Genomic DNA, 11289 nt, shown 5'->3' on the forward strand with positions numbered 1-11289 from the left:
TTTGGGTCAAAAACAGCTGAACACTTAGCACAGTGTGGGCGGGTGTGCTTATAAATCGCCCATCATGAAACGGGCAAACACACTGAAAGAATCTCCAAAAGAATTCCCTGAAGCTGAATGTACCTTCTCACAACAATGCCAGCTGGTACACTGATGCCCAGGAGTTCCTAGAGCGCTTACCTAGCCTGCACTGCAAGGGGGTCCACCTTCCAAAAGACAGTTCTGGAAGTTTTTGGGTTCTCCCTTGTATACTCAAAATTCATAGCCCGTCACCCACTCTGAATTAAGATTAAGAAACCTATGTGCAGTTTCAGCATGACTCAAGACTTACATTAATGTTTTCTGGTATGTGACCGTTGATGTGACTCAAACTCTCCTAGTAGTGCTGACATTTTAGATAACATTCTGCAATTTACAGTACGTTCTTTACAATGTTCTTTACAGTTCCCCAGAGGAAGGGGCAAATAAATGCAACATTGGGAAGGAATGGAAAGTTACAAACTTAAAGGAAAAAAAAATTTTAATTGTTTAAAAACACAGTTTATAACAAACCCCTGTTTTCAGAGCCTTGGCCTATAATAGATCCTCCCACCTCAGCCTCCTGAGTAGTAGGGATTACAGGTGTGCACCACCATGCTGGACTTATTATTGTACTTTTTGTAATGATAGGGTCTTGCTAAGTTGCCCAGGCTGGGCTTGAACTTCTAGGCTCAAATGATCCTTCCACTTTAACCTCCCAAAGTGCTGAGATTATAGGAATGAGCCACCATGTCTAGCCCTCCCTATTCATTCATAATCATTATTATTTTGGCAAAAATTCTTCCACAATTTTGTTTTTGGCATAAAACCATATAAATGCACTCTTAAAGAATATCATATTTATTTATGTCAGTAATGTATTTTATAACCTGGCTTTTGTATTTCATATTATATTTTGAACATATTTCTAACTCAATAAATATAGAATTACATAATTTACATAATCATTACTGATTTTCTACCTATCATTCCATTGTGTGAATATAATGGGGTATATTTGAGTTTAACTGTATTGTTGCAATATTAGTTTAATTGTGTTGCTTGACATTCAGTTAGTTGCCAGTTTTTGTTTTTGTAAGTAGAAACAACCTTGTAATAGCTATTCCTAAATGTTCATGCTTGTCTAGTCTTGGGGTTTCTTCTGAGAAGTGTGGTTACCAGCAAATGTTATACAGATTTAAAAAATTTGACATATATTGTTAAACTTTCCTTTTAAAAAGCTGGTAGCAATTTTCACTCTTTTCAAAAAGCACATAAGGATGCTTATTTCTTCACATTCTTTTCCATATTAGACATTATTATGTGCTTAGATCTTTGCCAATACAATATAACAAAGATGGTACCTTATTGTTTTGACATGTATTCTTTATGAGTAATGCTTCATTTTGTCTCATAGGCATAGACATTCTTTGTGTTTCTTCTTTTGTAAACTGCTTATTCATGTATTTGGCACCATTTTAATTTGTTGATATATTGGTCTTTTCTTTTTTTAATTTTATCTTTGAAAAAGTAAGGGATTATATCCACCTGGCTAAAAATCAAAGCATACCTGAGGGTTTAATGATGAAACACAGCATCCTCTACTACATTTTTGACTCTTAAATTTGGATCCTGATAGAGAATTCCCGATAAGTAAACAGTACACATTTATGAAGCAGGGACCGTTCTAAGCAATTCTATGAAGTGTATACTCTGACAGCTCTCTTTTTCAGACCAGGAAACAGAGCCCCAGAGAAATGAAATACCTCTCCAAGGTCTTGTCGTTGCTACTGATAGCCCTAGAACTCTGGCAGGGGCCTGCAGGCTTATGCTCTTTGCCTCTGTGTGGCAGTTGGTACCCAATAACTAAATCATGGGCTTATGCTGCCATTTTTTTTCATTTTATAATTGTATTGATCAAATTTACCATTTTGTGAGCACCTACTATGTGCCAAGTACTTTACATATGTCTTTCAAAACTGTGTTGAGCTCTAACTTATGTACAATGAATGCATTCGTTCTGAGTGTACTAATATCCCAGAGCAACTGCCACTAGGATAAAGATGGAGAACATACTCATTATCCAAAAGATACCTGGGTGCCCCTTCTCTGCCATCAATGCCCTAGCCCATCCTGGCCCTAGACGACCACTGATCTTCTTTCTTTCACTATAAATCAAATGTGTCTTTTCTTTCATTTCATAAAAATCAAATTGTACAGTACATAATCTTTCATGTCTGGCCTCTTTTGCTTAGCATAATGTTTTCCAAATCCTTCATGTTGTTGCACATGTCCATAGTTTTTTCCTTTTTATTGCTCAGTGGTATGAATATTTTGCAGTTTTTAAGTCCATTCAACTGTGGATGGACATTAGGGTTGTTTCCAGTTTGGGACTGTTATGAATGAAACTGTGAAGGACTCTTGGCTGCAAGCATTTATGTAGACACATTTTTTTTTCCTTTTAGGTAAATACCAAAGAGAGAAATTGTCGGGCCATAAAGTAAGGGAATGTTAAAGAATAAAAACCTGCCAAATTGCTTTCCAAACTGCTTCCAGAGAATCCAACCTAGATTCATTGTTGTTAATCTCCATCACAATGTGTGAGCGGTCCATTTACTCTTATTCTAAGATATGCCATGGTATCCTGTCAGAGTTTTAATTTGCATTTCCTTAATGGCTAATGATGTTGAACATCTTGTCAAATGTTCACTGGCCATTTGTACATAGTACCTTGTTTGGTGAAATATCTGCCCAAGTTTTTCTTCATTTATTTTTAGAGTTATTCATTTCCTTATTATTGAATTGTGATAGTTTAAATTATAACTATCATGTCTTTATCAGATACATGCATTGAGAATAATTTCTTCTGATTTGTGTTTATTTTTGTTTTCTTTCCTTAACAATGACTTTTGATGAGGAAAAGTTTTTAATTTTGATAAAGTCCAGTTTATTATTATTTTTAGGATATAAGCTTTTGTGTCTGTTAAAGACTTCTTTGCCTAACCAATGATCACAGTGATTTTATCCTATGTTTTTTTCTAGAAGAGTTACGATTTTAATTTTAGGTTTAGGTCTGTGATTCATTTTGCATTAGTTTTTATCAGATGAGGTAAGGTCAGACAGATATCCAGTTATTCCAACATCATTTCTTGAAAGAGTTTTCTTTCTCTATTGAATTATCTTGGCATCTTGGTTTAAAATCAACTGACCGCATAAGTGTGATCTATTTCGGGACTCATTAATATGTTTTCTTGATCTATACGTCTATTCTTATATCATTAACATACTGTCTTGGTTATTATAGTAAGTCTTGAAATCAGAGGCATAAATTCTTTTGTAAAATAGAGTCATTGTATTTCCTTATACATTTTAGATTCAACTTGGCAATTTAAAAATGTTGTTGAGATTTTGATTGAGATTACGTCGAATCTGTCCATCAATTTGGGCAGAATTGCCATCTTAACAGTAAGCCTTTCTATCCATGGACATGGTATGGTTTTTCACTTATTTTGTTTCTTTTTCACTTCTCTCATTGATGTCTTCGAACTTTCAAATTGGCTTAACAATAAAAAAGAATAAAATCATAAATTTCGCGGCAACCTGTATGGAATTGGAGTTTATAATACTGAGTGATCTCTCACAGAAACAAAGATCTGAGTATCACATGTTCTCACTCATAAGTGGACCTTGAGCAACTATCATAATACTATAAGAAAAGGATTGACAGTGGTGGGAAACTATTGGGGGGAGGGCAGGGAGGGAAAGGGAAGTGGGGTTAATGGTAGTCAATATCTGTCTGGGGATGGAGAGGCACACCTCATCAACAAGAGTACCTGCACAATGCATATTTGTATATCTAACCCTTAACTGTACCCCACAGTTCTAAAATAAACAATATGTTAAAAAAGAACTTTCAAATCACAGATCTTGTACTGATTAATCTCTAAGTAGTTCAGATTTTTTCTCCTGCTTCACTATTCATTTTGAATCTTAACATTCCTCTAAAATTTTCTTTCAGCTCTATGCCAAAATTATGAATATTATGGTGTGTAAGCTTTCTCTTTTTATTATGCTCAATGTACTTGGACTCCCCCAGGTGGAGCTATAGTTTACAGTGATCCCTGGTTTTAATACTCAAATTATGGTGCATAAACTTTCATACTGTCCTCCATGTATACTGCTGGCATATATATTTTTAAATTTATTGTTTTTATATAAATATATGCATATTATATACATTTTTCTGTATCTTCTCTTATGCGAACATAAATTTCTTATAATAAATAAATAATAAACATACACGGAAGTTCCTTCAAGTCCCTTGGTATAATCCTGTCTTCTTCTTTTTAGTGGATTCCATGATATTGTGTCACAATTTGTATACCTAGACCCATTTTAATTTTGTTTTTAATTCTTTTTGTGGCCACTTCAAATAAGATCCTTTTATATGTATGTATTTGGTGCTTGCATATTAGTGTTTTTAGCTCTTTAGGATAGGAACAGATAGAAAAATAGGTAGATATATAATTTCCTAAATGATGCTAAATTGACTGAAGGAAACTGTAATGACACATACTTGTCACACTTCCAGAGTGAGTGAATGTACCTTTTTCTCAAGTGTTGATATAATGCTCCCCTTTTCCAAATCCTTGCTAACATAGTATTCTGCTATTCCTTGGTTTTAGCAATTTGGACAATGTCTTTCCATTTCCTCATATGATTGATGAGGATTTAATGATTTTATATCACCTGGGCCTTCTCTTTCAATATAGTTATGTTACTATTTGTATTTTAATCAATAAACAGTATTTTCTCTTTGGCATGCAGACATTTTACATTTTCATGTCAACCAATATTTATGGTTTCTGCTTTGATGTCAGTCTTAGAGAGCTCTTTCCACTTATAGATTATAGAAATAGTCATATAATTATTTCTATTATCTTAATGGTCTTAGTCCCCTCCTTTCAATTTAGTCTATCTATAATTTATTTTAAGGTAATATGGGAGATAAGAATCAGATATAATTTTGTCCCCAAATAGCAATGCAATTGTCCTAAGTACTGCTTTTTGACTAGGCCATCTTTACTACAAGAATTTAAAATGCCTCCTTTATAATATATTAAATTCCCATATTTACTAGGATCTACCTCTGGACTATATTTTGTTGCATTGATGCATTTAACTATTTCTTCTACTTGTTCCTGACTGTTATAATTACTCTTTGAATGTCTTATCTGATAGCACCAGTCTCCCGAATTCTTCTTTTTGTATATATATATGAGTCTTAATCTTAAAATTTTTTTCAAATTGCTGAAATAATCTCATTAAGATTTGAATGAAAATTCTCTTATTAATTTAGGGAGAACTAATATTTTACAGAGCTGAATTTTTCCATTCAGAAACCAAAAAAAAGTGAATCCTCTTATTTAAATATTCTTTTATGTCCCTAAGTGGCATATATTGTGTAACAGAACACCTCAGTGTGGGAGATTATCACTAGAGCTTAAGTGTGTGTGTGTGTGTGTGTGTGTGTGTGTGTGTGTGTGTGTGTGTGTGTAGATAAAAGACATGCTGGTTGCTTTTCTTTATGGAAGATGCAGATCGCCTTCCTTAGAGGAAATCCTTTCTGCTCTCTCCTAATTATACCCCTACCTTGGCAAAATTAGATATCAGGGTTTTAGTATGACACCTGAGTTTTGCTTCTTCCCTTGTAATGCAGGGTTTGAAGATGGTAGTTACTGTATTACAGAAGGAGTCCAGGATCTTTTGGAAGGGAGCAACACTTTAACATTTCCTCTCTGGATTTGGGGGTAGGGAGACCTGTCGGGACTTCACAGGTTGGCCCTGAAGTAGATCAAGGGTCAGAAGAGTTAAGCCCCTGGAATAAATTTGTCCGGGTGGCAGGAAGAGATGAGAGCGCTGGTAGAGGAGGAGGAGGAGAAGAGGAGCAGTGGGTATGATTCTAGGAGGAGTTAACCTGCTATCTGTGTGACCCAGTTCTCCCCAGGCAGCTCCAGGGAAGGGGAGATGATCTCTGGGATGAGAGAACCAGCCCTGTGCTGCTTTGTGTTGGCTTCCTTAACCTTTATTCATCCTTGTTTTCACAGAGTTTGGAAAGTTAAGACTACATTTTCAAGACCTGCATTCAACTAATGTAGCCACGTCACCAAGTCTGGGCTCAGGAAGATGTAGAAATAACAAAGACACCTCCTCTGGACTCCCTCTTTTCCTTCTGGCAGGTAGGAAGTGCAGAAAGCTACAACCTCTGATCCGGAGACAGCTACACGCTGAACGTGGTAGAGCCTGTGGCTAGCCTGGAGCCTCGAGTGGCCTCATGCCACAGTCAGGTACCCATTGCCTGGCTCTGGACTGTGATGTGAGTGCGAAGCAAGCTGCTATCTTATGTATCCTGCTGTGTTTTGGGCCAGTCACAAGTTTGAACCTGCAAATGGGGATCTCCTAAAACAAAACCCTAAAATCTGTACATGGGTTTTGTGGTCAGGGTCAAGTGTGAGAAACAGACATTGTAGGCTAGAAATGTGACGACCTTGTTAGGTCTTGGGAAGATGTTTGATAAAATTATTGCCCATAGTCACCTGAACCTGGAAGGCAGGTTGTGGGCTTATGGAGTCTGATGTTCTAGGAGAAGTAGTCTCAGGAGGAAGAAAGGTTTTGGTGAAATACTCCGGACCAGGTACTGGGAGAGAAAGAGGTGCTCAGGAGAGAAGTGGATGGTGTGGAAGCAGTTATGAAAGGAGTGAGAGGTGCCCTAGGTCTTTAGTAATTTGAAACCTCCCAGGCTTGAAAAAAGCAATTGCTTAGTTTGTCCTTTAAAATTGATTTATCAACTTAAAAAAACAAACATGTGGTTTTAAATTTTTTTGTTGGTTTTATAGATTGCAAAAATCTCTTAAGCTGTGACTTATTGGTTTATGCAGTTTATTATTTTTTTTTGCTGTGCTTTTTACCAGTAAAGGTAGTGTTTGTGGAGGGTTTTTTCCCCCCATTTATGTATTCTGCTTTGAATTTGCAGAACTTCATAAATTTGTGGTTTGGCTCTATAAGTCTTTCATTAGTTTTAGATGCCTGGTACTCATGATCTTCAAGCAGTGATTTTCCTGTACTCTCTCCCTTTCCCTTCTGGAACTCCAGTTATATGTGTGTTAGATCTTTTCCTCTAAGTCCTGTAGGTCTCTCATGATCCTTTTTGTGTTCTCCATCCTTTTTCTTTCTGTGTTTTCGTTTGGATATTTTCTATTGACCTGGAATTGTCTGCTGTTAAACCCATCTGTTGAGTTCTTAATTTCAGTTATTGTATTTCTCAGTTCTAAATTTCCCATTTGGTTCTTTTTAATGTGTTTCAATTGTCTGGTAATGCTACCCATTTTTCGTTGTCCCCCCTCATGCCCTTGAACATATTCATACTCTATTTTCAATTTCTTACCTGATAATTTCAATATGTGCATCAGAGGTGGGTCTGCTTCTGTTGGCTTGTTTTCTCCTGATTTTTGGTCACATGGTTCTGTTTCTTAACGTGCATGGCATGCTTCCTTCCCCCACCCTGAAATACCAGGCATTGCATATGAACAATTGTAAAATCTCTGGGTGTTATCTTCTCCCAGAGAGGGTTTAGGGTTTTTTTTTATTCTTCCTCTGCCAAACCTTCTCCCAGAGAGGGTTTACGTTTTGTGTGTGTGAGAGGCAGATCAAGTGTAGTGCTAATCACCTGTACCCATTCATGGCCTGAGCTGACTGGAGGCCAGTCGGGCTCCCTGCTTCTCTTCTCCTTAATGTTTCAGCAGAAGGCCTGTGGGGATTACCAGGGCCCCTCTCCACAGCAGGTCCTGACCTCTAGTCCTTGGTATTTTTGTCACTTGCTGAAAATTCACTATGTGTCTTGGGGCTTTCTTTTTGGCTGAGTGAGTTTCTGCCCCTGAGTGGGTTTCATAAACCAGCTTATGTCTGGGGGAAGTAAACTGACATCCCACCGGGACTGGTTTTCAGCCTTTTCCTTCTCTCTGGGATCTTGGTCCCTCAAGTTTCTAGTTTTTATTTCATCATCCACATGAGACTACTGACACCTGGGTGGGTTCTCTGCCTCTTTACAGTGTTGCCCTGGATCAGAACATGCATGGCATGCTGCCTTCCCCCACCCTGAAATATCAGGATCAGAATCAATAGCTATCTTGATGGGAGAAACTGCAGAACACTGCCCACCTCTCTGTGTGGTTTACTCTTCCCTGTGGCTTTGTTTTCTCAAGTCCTTGTTGCCTCAGTGGCTCTTCAATGCTTTCAGATTTGGGGGGTAGTTTTCCCCAGATTTTTATGTATTCTTGGCAGGAGCAACTTCATAACTGAAAAGGATTCCTGCTGTGGATTTTTGATTATCATTTGTTTTGGCAAAGGAGGAATCAGGCTAGGAATTTTCTCTCTATTTTCTACATTGTTTAAGCACATGAATGATTGTTAATTTTATAAAATGATTTTTCTGAATCAACTGAGGAGAATATATGGCTTTTCTTTTTAATCTGCTGGGTTAATTGGGTAGTTACCTTATAGATATTCTGGCGTGAAACCATTTTATATTCTTAAGTTAAAGTCCTACTTTGTCAGGACAAATGCTCTTTGTATTCTGCGAATTTGTTGATATTTATTTGGAATTGTTGCATTAATAATCAAAAGAAGAAATGGCATATGACCTTTCTCTTATATTGCCACGCTCTGGTTTCAGTATTAATGTTCTGTTAGCAGTAATAAATGAGTCAGACACCCTGCGTGCTCCTGCTTTCATGTGAGCCCTTTAACCTGTATCTCAGGGTACTGATTCACTATGTCATGGTCTGTTTCCAAACTCGACTTCCAGAAAGCCTGCACCTTCAATCTTAATCTCTTTGCATTTTTGTATCAGCTTTGGCTCATATAGTTATTAAGCTAATGACACTCACTGTGCCATGGTCTGTTTCCAAACCTGACTTTCAGAAATCTTACATCTTGAATCCTACTGTCAGCTTTGTATTTTTGTATCACCTTTGGTTCACACAGTTATTAAGCTAATTTTGAGCTTGATCATGTCTTTTTTTTGTAGAAAGTGTTGTTTGGTAGATTTTACCCATCATGGTACATGTTTGGGGAGAAGTTATCTTAAAAAAAGACTCTGTTATGACATCTTGATGAGACGCCTCCAAGGGGTTCTTTCTTTCTTTTTTTGTGTCTTAAACTTTTTTTTTATTTGAAGAAAACCCAAGCAAGTATAAAGAATGCTGTAAAGAACACTCAGTTGCTTTCTGCATATGTTAATTATTTGTTAGCATTTTTGCCATGTCTGCCTTTATCTCTCTGAATGTATACATAACTTCTTTGCTGAACTGTGGAAAGTAAATTTCAGACATTGTCCCCTTACTCCTTAATACTTCTGCACATATCTCCAGGAGAGTGTTTTAAAGCTTTGAGATCAACCAACTTGCAGATGAGTCACATCTCACTGTACAGCCTCCCACTCCTCTTCCTCCTCCTCATCATCTATACTCATTTCAGCACTTTCTAACTGCTCAAAGGACGGCAATTGTAGCAAAGGAGACTTTCCCAAAATTACAATGTCAACACTCTTATTGTCTTCTGCTACTTTGGGTCTATTTGCTATTTACAACAGATCAGAGCTACTATAATTTCTCAATTTCCTTCCCCAAAGACCCCATATGTATTTTATTTACTTGTTACTCTGCAGCTTACACTTACCTGAATATCTTAAGTTGTTAAAAAGTTTTAACAATGTGTTTTTTGAGGTCCATAAGTGACATTAGTGGACCCTTTCAAGTCCATTCATAAAATATCAAATATAGAATAAACTGGCTGGGAAAACACCTCTTATCAACAGGGTGCCTGAATGAAACGTAATTGTACACCTAACCCTTAACTGTACCCCACAAAATCATAATAAAAAATACTGTTTAATTATTAAAAAAAAAAGAATAAACTGAACCTAAAATTTACAAAAATATGCTTGAATAAAAATGCCATCATATTGAGAACGAAAATATTGCTTTAGTCCCAACAAAGTAAAAATAATTTTACATTCAAATTGTTGATTAATGCATTCCCAAGCTTCTCACACTAGGTTTTTATTTGAAGTTCTTCACACAAAGGAATTATTTAATTTTTGTCTTCAGATTACAAATATATCTGTTTCATCCATTTGAATTTGGATATGTGTTTTGAAAGAGTGGTTGAATTAAACTTGTATTTATATTGTCTGTATTTTCTGGTATCCTGTATAATGGGCATGAAACCCCTGTAGTATTTAGTGTATGTGCACCTAAATAGCCTGGTATAATCTCCAGTGAGGCAGTGCATGCACACAGGCCTGAGCTCAAACCTAGTAGCAAGTGGTTGAACCAGTTCCCTGATTCTGGCCTAACACCAAGTTTTGATCAGAGGTAGTCAAAACAAATACTTGTTAAATTAGATCAAATAAGTGGATTCTGGCCGTCGGGTTGGAGTATTTACTGCATAAGGAACAACAGAAAAGCAAATTGGAGTCTCCCTCTTTTGATTCATTTTTCCCCTGCCCTCCTTCATTCCTCTGAATACGGTTTGGTTAATCATGTAACTTTGCACATGTTACTGTCATTCCTCCACTGAAGGGGTGGTGTGTATCTTTCTGCCCTTTGACTTTGGATGCAGACGTGTAACTTGCTTTGACCAATAGAATAAGGCCAGTGTGCAGGTACACCAGTCACAAGCCTAGAACGTAGAGGTCTTGTTGTGCTTGTTCAATCTCTTGCACCTCTTCCCTTGCATTGGGAGCTAGCACAGGATAGTTAGATAGTTAATTTCCCTTGCATTGGGAACTTGCCCAGGAGAGCCTACTCACTCCAGAAAGAGGCACAAGGAGCAGAGCTGCTGTAGCTGAACCCTGACCATATCAGCTGTTCCCTACTGACCTTCAGAGGTTTAAGCTGTATAAATGCTTTCCTGTGGTTGTTTCCTATTGTGCCTGTAGGCAGTGTTATGGTCATTGAAGATGTCTGAGACATCCATACACTGTCTTTGTCTTAACTCAACATGAAACAAAATATAGTAATGAACAATGACACATGCTTTCTATTTCCTTTTGATAGTGTTCCTAATAAAAATAATCCCAAGAAGGCCAAGTGTGGTGGCTCACCCCTGTAATCTCAGCAGTAGGAGGCTGAGGTGGGGAGATTGCTTGAACCCAGGAATTGAGACCAGCCTGGGCAACACAGCCAGACCTCAACTCTACAAAATATTAAA

This window comes from Carlito syrichta, unplaced genomic scaffold (genome assembly GCF_000164805.1).
Source record: "Carlito syrichta isolate Samal-C Ts95f unplaced genomic scaffold, Tarsius_syrichta-2.0.1 Scaffold305044, whole genome shotgun sequence".
Classification (NCBI taxonomy): Eukaryota; Metazoa; Chordata; class Mammalia; order Primates; family Tarsiidae; genus Carlito; species Carlito syrichta.